The sequence below is a fragment of the Dreissena polymorpha genome, chromosome 4 (genome assembly GCF_020536995.1).
Source record: "Dreissena polymorpha isolate Duluth1 chromosome 4, UMN_Dpol_1.0, whole genome shotgun sequence".
In the NCBI taxonomy this organism is placed as follows: Eukaryota; Metazoa; Mollusca; class Bivalvia; order Myida; family Dreissenidae; genus Dreissena; species Dreissena polymorpha.
In genome coordinates this window covers 80201717-80211239 of record NC_068358.1, presented here as the reverse complement: position 1 = coordinate 80211239, position 9523 = coordinate 80201717, and positions in this window count along the sequence as shown.

The window sequence follows — 9523 nt, the reverse complement described above, 5'->3', positions numbered from 1 at the left end:
TACATGCGCCAGCAATCTATGAAGTTACAAGGGTAACAATTTTAAACAAGCAAACTGATGGAGCACATTGCGTGATTTCAGAACAATTCGTTCATTTGCTTTGAATTGAACAACAGTTAACCAATGAAGTATACCAATAAAAACGTTTCCCTTAATGGTCCACCAAATCATACACTTGTTAACTTTGATGAAGCGATTATGGAAATCAAGGCTGTCTGATGTCTTGCATCACGTAATATCGCCTAATGTACGGAGAAATATTAAAGAAGGAATGTACCCTTGATACGCCTTGTATAGATTTACTATACATTCATTTTTAACAGGCTTGTTTTTAGACATAAAGTGCCGGTATGTGTTATTTAAACGTTTTTAAAAAAGTAAAGTAAAATCTTTATTAATTTACGATACTAAATTGTTTTTTGTCACATTTAATCCCCTTTTGCTACATCTGTGTTCAATATGTAATGCTCAGACGCGTAAACATATGACATTTTTGTAAACTACTAGTGTTTTACAGAAAAAGCAATCTGAGCAAATCTAACATGAACTCAGACAAAGGGTGTAGTAAAATATTATTTAGCATTCGAATTGGTTACAAGTATGTAATTTATTAGACCATATTCAGAGAAATATTTATATCTCCGTTCAAACAAAATGTTATACTTTATTTTTACAAAAGTACTCATACAAGTATCACGTTACCCCATCGTAATTTCAAGCTTTTTGGGCTGAACAAGGTCACTTCAAATATGACTTAGATGTCAAGTATGTCGTTGTATTTTTAGTATGAGTTTTATGACTAGTGACAGTTTTGTTATCGTGAAACTATTTAAGATTTGAAACTAAACGTTGGCAAATTATCCTACTGTTTATTTGTACTAACATAACGGACGTATGTGTTGATCCCGAATAAAAAATGTAAATAGCAACCTGAAACCAAAACCATAGGTAACAAACATTTTAATAACCATTTGTTATATTTTAGTTGAAAACCTTAACGAATGCCCTTAAGTAACTGGTCATAAATTGAACGAAATTTAATAAACATACACGCCACAAAAACGCAACATTTAAAAAGTAACTTGGGACCCCAAATAATGGTCACAGACGATTTTATTACCAGACGTTATGTGTTTTTTATGTTAATAACTAATTATTATATTGTCTTATTTCAGGTAAACTAGTAAATATAGCTGGTCATTAACAATACAGTTGCAAGTTTGTACCGCTGAAGCTGAATGAACTGCTATTAGACATTCCGAACGTAGACATAGATATTAAACCGTCTGATATAAAAATACACCGTTTAGCTTTATAACTAGTATGCAAGCGTTTAATTACGGTAACACTCACGTAAAACGTTAAATTGGTCAAAGGTTCGTTCGCTTTAATAGTATAACGTGGATATTCGGTCAGTTACATGATATATCGACCCCGAAAAGAGGTTTGAAATTTAATTAATTAAATTAACATTAATTTAAATTAATTTTTATATGCATTTTGAAGGCGTTATTTTCAACTTAAATACATAATTATCAAAATTGGTGAGTGGCCAAGTACCGTGTCCCTTAAGGAACATGCGACATTTCGAATTCATACTATCGTATCAACAGAAATACGTCCTTATTGCTGGTCAGAGTTATGGGCCTTGCTCTGTGACCTCACAGAAGGAACAGGAAGACATGTGTTAAAGTAACAAATACGTATTTGATGGTAGTAGCTACAGATATGAAGTTGTTGAAAGCAAACTTTAAACCAACGTCTCTAACAATAGCGGGATTTCCCTGAACACACATGTCAACATTACGCATTGGCCTTGAGAATAACCTTTCACAAAAAAATATGTTTTATTAAATATTAAATAAAACATTTACATATAGACCTTATATTCATAAAAAATACTTACTTTAATGAATTATCGTATTGAACATTAACATAATCGCCCAATTTCTATTCAATATGTTTTGTTGTTGTTTGACAGAAATGACGAACCTTCGATGGGAGGACACATAAACCTTGGGTGCAATACATTAAACATTTTATGTCAATATTTTTTCTCAATTCCCATTTATAACCCATGATTTGATTGTGGACAAATAAATAAATTTGCAAAATTATTCCACTATGTAGCGCGAGATCACAACCTTACGAATTCAGATGAGGAAAATATGGAAATCAAGCATTTCTGACGAACAGAATCACGCAATGACAGATTGTATGGGATGGACCCTCAACTAAGCTTTGCTATTCAGCATAGAGATCATCATGTAAACACCCTTTGTTAAAAGTTGATTATATACAATATGCGTGTACATCGTATTAGTATGTTCCTATATGTTCATTCGAAAATTATGATGAATTATGGTATCTTGTGAAATATGTTAGATACGAATCGTAAGTAATACATTCGTCATATGTCTACAAAATTGGCATCTTTGTAGTGTTTAAACCATAACATAGACGGCCAATATTGAGGTTATTCATGCAGTGGTTATTTTTTTAGATGTTTTTGTGTATATAATTCACAAATCGATTGACAATGTTATCAAATATCTGTACACTGTCTAGTAGTGAAAACCATAAATATACAAACAAGGGCGGCCTATTATAATTAATAGCAAAATCGCACAACAAAGTTGTTTGCAAACATGATTTAATTGTTAAACCTTATTCGTTCCCCAAAGACTTATAACAAGTTTTGCAGATTTGATTAACTTTCTCTTTCGGAAATGTATTAAAATATTAACACAGTTAAACTTCATTTGCAGTTAAGTCTGGCTGGAAGTTCCATATGCAATTTCGCGCATATGTGAAAATATGATAACACATTCCGTCTTTTTATAAATATTAAAAACTGTACCACTTCATTATTGTTTAATGTCGCATGAGTATCATTATCTTGTATTATAAATTGGAATATTCAATGAACAAGCCAACTTCAATACACACTCACAAATTTGTTTTTAAAAAACAGATGAATTGCCGATTCAAAAATTCAAAATTGTGAATATACTTCGATATTCAGACTGTATAAAAATACTGTTTTATTCAACTGTACACAAGTTCATATACGATTACTATATGAAGCGTTTGTCATTATTCCACGATTTGGCTTCGAGTCAAAACTGTTCTCTCTTCCCCCAATAAGAACGGTTTTATAGGAGATACTATGCTACCCTACGTTTATAAAAAAAGCTATGCGTAACGATATGGTTGCGATTTATTTCATGATTTAAATATATGTTATTTACGATAAAGTCACAATTGGACCATTACAGTATTAGTCTTCGCTACACTTCTGTTTCGCCTTAAAAAACAACAAACTCATGTTTGCAATACCAGACGAGACGTTTAATTGCGGGACACCTTGCAGCCAAGTTCAACATTGAATACACACATGGCAAGACTTATGACTACAAAATGTGAACCGACCGGCAAGGTAAAACCAGAGACGGTTAACGCTGGAAACCTGTGCTCGTTTGCCAATAGTCGGAACACAATACGAATGTCAAGCCTCATTCATGTGTCTGGTTTCATATAAACATCAAAACATATACAATCACAACAAAAAACAAAAAACTTTTCTTAACACATACAATTAAAATAAAACCGGTCCGCATTGTCTGAAAACGCCTGGTAGAATGAACCCTACACAACATAAAGGTATGTTTGAGATCCTCGTGCAAGACTGACCAATCATTTTATTACTGTGAAACAGTCACGTTTGGCGTAAGACAAATATTTCACGCTATACGTTCGAAACGCGTGAAATAAAAATCGTACTCCGATAGATTATTAAATTCATTTATTCTTGAGCTCGCAACAAATTGTAACAGAATAATACGTGATTTCGTCTAGCAGATCGAAAGCAATCACTTGTCTTCGGAAATGCGAGTCAATAAGAATTGCCGCATATTGTTAAGTCAAGAAACGATCTGACGCACTTTGATTGTGATGAATAAATCAATCATCGTGGTTGATAATAGTTTTGTTTAATTTAATTTTTGACCATATACAACTATTTGACGATAAACAAGGTTTACTCCAAGAAATAAAAAATAATGATCTTATTGGATGGGGTCAAGATTATGACCACCATTACAATCTTCACGCCAATTGAGATAACGGAGATTTTTGTCTCGAAAATCCAATTTGCTTAGAGCGTAGTCTAGTTTTGACTGCTGCTTGGTGATGCATTGGCAAAAATTGTAAACATATGCAGCTTATTGACATATTTGACCACAGGAGGGAAGCCCATAGTATAATTTTTTTTCCATATATATGCTATAATAGAAACAAGGAGTGCAACTTCATTTGCCGAAAAAGTACACCATCTTTACTGTAAACCATGTAACTCGAACAATTTTTAACGAATCAACTACACACCGGTTGTTTTCGAAAGCTAATAAAATAATTTATCAGGAAAAATTAACATCAGTACCATTGATCCAGCAGTATTTCCATACCAGCCCTCAATTGTTGAACCATTTACACAATCGTGTTTGGTCGGACACCGTAGTGTCCACATAGAGATTTTCCATGTCGAGCACTTAAAAGAGCTAAAACTCAATAACCAAGTAATTAACCGGTAGATAAACAGCTCCTGTATGCACATTAAACATTTTTCAATCGGTTACAATACCCATTCTTATCGAAAAAGTATGGTAAACACCATTTTATTGCGTCTTTTGATCCGCGAGTACAAAATCTAAACAGAAAAATTCTATTTTGACTCTGGGAAACCCTTCGATGACGTCAGAGATTTTGTAAACACAAAATACGATTGGTCGGTTTTCATCAATGTCTAACTCACCTTTTTACGGAGATCCTGGGGAAATTCCGTAAAACCAATAAAAAGAACGCATGCGAACACATTGCTTTATCGAATGACGTCAGAGGATTTCCACACTTTCTTCACAAATTAAACCTCTTGCTTGTTTACCTACACATCGGAATGAAAAACACTTTTGATGATGTGCGAATGACTGTAAAATTTATTGTTATCGATTCATTAAATTTTATTGAACGGGAAATAACCGTTTAAATGACGAATAGTCAGATAATCTTTGTGTTTCTGCTGTTTGAAACGATCGGAAAATAAAGTTTTATTGGACACTACGGTGTCCGACCAAAATGTTTTCCGTGAGTGTCAACTTCCGAGGGCTGGTATCGAAATACTGCTGGATCAATGGTACTGATGTTAATTTTCCCTGATAAATTATTTTATTAGCTTTCGAAAACAACCGGTGTAGTTGATTCGTTAAAAATTGTTCGAGTTACATGGTTAACAGTAAAGATGGTATTGTTTTTCGACAAATGAAGCTGCACTCCTTGTTTCTATTATAGCATATACAAGAAAAAAAAATATTATGGGCTTCCCTCCTGTGTATTTGACGAGATGATTTAGGACTTATAACACAAAACATATCTGCTCTCTGCGGACACAATATGTTAAAGATATTGTGTGGTATCTGTACGCGTAATCGCCAATCCCATCAAAATCCATTATAAGGCGAAAGAAATAAAGATAATAAGGTGTATGGTATAATTAAGTTGATTTAGACTTTACGACAGCACTTTGAGATGTTTATTGCAATCATCAATTAAACTTTATGGTTTAAAAGTGGTAAAAATGTAGGTCAATTGACTGTTAAAATGGGTTTATATTATTTATAAACACAGTGCAGGGTCTTCAAAAATATTCACATTATAAAATTTTATAGAATCCGTTAGACAACAATGACTGTTTAGTAATATTGTCGAACTTTCCTGAATTGTGTCAATGGCCGCTTGCTAGACTTCAAATTAAGTTTTCCATCACTTAATTATTTTATATATTACAACCACAATTATACGCTATTCAAAATGTTCCAAAAGACGTCAAGCCAAACCGTCCAATGCCTATATACTGCTTTGTTGTTGAATGATTGTCATTGCTACTGTTCTTGCTATTTGATATTTTAATGTTACTATTTGCATCATTTGTTTGTTGATAAATGTCTGTTCAAGTTTTTTGTTTCGCGAATGAAATACAATGCTTCTTAGTAACCGTAGATTTCTCAAACAATGCATTAGATCAAATGTATTAAGTCATGTTATTGAAATATACAATGTTTTAAAAAGAGTAATTTTTATGTTTTTTTTATGAGAAGCGTTATATTATTATTACATGGATAGGTGGCACTCGAAATGCATACGGACATAAAGGCGACGTTTGTTAGGTACATATGCAGGAATAATTCGGGTAAGTTGTCAATAAATCATTCGTTACTATATTTGTATAATGAATACACTGATCCTTTTTTGTGTTCTTCCGCTTAAATAAATCCTGATGACATTAAATGTCTTCCCCGTTGACCTCGAGTACTGGATGTTTGTGTCAATCTTCCTATAAATAGCCTGCTTTCAAAAAAACAAGATGGTTGCTAATAATTCGAGCATATTTTTGTTCAAAGTTAATGACTTCCAAAAACACAATAAAACTGTTTGTCTACTCACAGATCTTTACTTCCAAATCGGATGTGATAACATTATCAATATTATACAAATAACTTGTCAAGGAGAAACGTGCTTATTTGGGATGTGTCTGCGGAGGAAGACGAGTCTATTTTGAATGCATATGCTTACATCTGCCATTTTATAGGTTTTCCTGGAAAACTTCTGAAACTCAGATGTTGATTTTTTATATAGAACCTGGACTTATTTATTACTTAATACTTATTTGCGTAGTATTTTGTTCGACGGTCGAGTGCTTAATATACTTTACTATGTGGATTTCAAGCACTGTTGGAAGCGAAAATGATTTATGATTAATGATTTCATTTTATTGTTAATCCTTAAAAGGTACTTGCGAGTTTGAGTATGTGCATGCATTAAACTATTTCAAATAATACAGGAGTATGAATAACTCGCATTACAATTTGATAGTTAATAAGTATTCCGTGTTCATTTAAGACTTTATTTCACTAAGGCAAGGGTTTGATGTATTCAAAGTATTCATTAATACTTCATTTGACAAACGGTAGTGTTTGATGTGCCTCTGATCTGGTTTCAAGCAATTATGGATTGACTTTGTCGATCTACGGCATTTAACCGTTTTTGTTATAGTTTAGTATGTTCTGTGTTGCATGATAGTGGTTTCTGTCCTGTCGTTTCACATGCAATCGATTGCTTTTATAAATGAAGGACTTCTGGATGGTGTCAATAATGTTTTATGTAGCGTTCTCTTGTTGCTTTGATTATTTGTCTATTCAAAGATATAAATGCAAATAACCTTTCTGGAGTTTTTGAGTGCAGTTTCGACGATGACACAAGCACGTACCGCATATACATCAATCTGCTATACACATTATACTTAATGAGTTTTCAAGGAGATATTACTCTGAAATTTATTTTGTATGCAGCATACATTTATATCTAGCTCGAATTCCATCTTGGACCAGACGGATTGAGATCATTGTAACACTTACTTTAACTAGAAAAAAAACTGTTTATTCGCGATTGATTGAGTTTTGTGACGTGCCTATTGAGCAATATTTTATGTTGGTAGCCTACCTGCATACGTAATTTTGGATTGCAGATGGGACCTGTTGAATTAATGTCAAGACCAGCTTTTTTAACGCTCAATAACATACGTAAGGATGAATGTAATGCGCTGAAATTGTGTCTGTATAAAGCTTACATTTTGAACAACCTTCCGATTGCACAATTATTTTAATTAAATTACTTTTACTATTAAACGTTGAAAAACTTGTTTTAAGACCTAATAATGTATCGTGTTTGTAATGCTTGTTTATTTCTTAATGTTTAATATTTAAATATTGATAACATTTCCGTCAATTAAGCAAAATAATCTGTACTGCTTCTATGAGCACGCGATACACAAACTATTCTCTGTATTTGAATTGTTCTACAAGAAGCTATTGCTATGATGGTACATAGATAATCAGTTAATAAATGGATTTACCGTGTATGCTCTTACCAAAGTTTTACAATATAACTTACTTGTGCAAAACGAGATGTTAGGCTATTAGCATTTTGACTACACGTCAAATCACGGCAAGTCAAATTAGTATGTATATATGTATTTTATATGATGCCACTACTAAAAGGCCAACATAACTTCAGCGGATATAGACGCGTATGCATTCTTTGTTTAACGTCGCGATAAAAACTGCTGGTGAATATATTTAATCTTATTCAAAATTGAACAATATTGACTTACATTTCTTATTGTAAATGCATGTATGTGAAAGACATTTGTATGGAGCATTCACATGTCAAAAGACTGCTACTGTGTTAAATATGATTAGTTTGCTATTTTGATATGTATCAACAATGACTTCACTTCATCCTAATATCAATCGTTAACAGCGTTGTATTGTTTCGCTTGTGAATTTATTATTTAGTTACCCTGTAATTGGTTAAGTACTTCTTAACAATAATGCGATGCTGAACCATATTTAGCAGCTTCAAATAGTATTTGAGTATTTAAGTGTTATATGCACGCATTTTATTTCTAACTTTGCCCACAAACTTAAGTGTAGTGTATTGTAATGTGCATTACTTTGCTTAACTTATAAGTAGTACCGTCAGTATACTGTTCCAGTAATTTCTCAACTTTCTCACAATATATTTTCTAAAAAGTACTAAATGCTTTAGAGGTCGCCCAAACAACTATGTCTTTCCAATTGCTTTCCAATATTGGTTTAGAACGTATTTAAAAACAGGATGGCAAATACTCTGGCTTAAAAGGGAGGGTACATGCCCAAAACAAGTTATCAAATCTGCCTGATTCAAACTGGGCATTAAATGGTCGTGATTGAACATCTACTGCTAGTATAAAATTTCTATCAGTTATCTTGCTTGCTAAAATTATATTATATTTAATTGATTGCAATGTAACTCTGGACTCCGTTTTCTTATTTTAGAAACAATATTCCATAATATTCTAACTTGAAATTGCTCCATTTCTATGGTCTGGGTTTTTGTTCGTGTAATAACCTTAAAAGCATCGTTGTAAGAGAAAGCCAAGAGTATTGGCAAACAATAATCGAAGCCGCCACATATTGAGTTTAAAAAAAGTTATATACTGCTTGTTTGTTGCTATGGCGTTCAGTTATATGGTTGATTCATGCTGTTGTTTTCAAAATTTAGTGTTATATTATATCTCAGTGTGATTGTTCAAATACATTAAGTGAAACACGCTATTAACTTATGGTTGACACATTCAAAATGACTTATTATGGTCTGCGTATAAGGCGTTTCAGGTGCTCGCATCGTGCGTCCGATGCATGGCGGTCTTAAGGCCTACTTCCGTTCATCCTGCGATTAATAAACATTACTACTGTGGTCAAAACCTTGAAGCGCGATTAACGAAGATAATTCACATGTAATTTTCAAAAACATTGCTTCATTGCTTAAACACACTTACAATTCATATGAACTTATTTTGCGGACTATGTACGTGGATTTTTAAAGTAAATTACCGTCTAGATGTTCGATAACGCCACCTCTTGAGAAA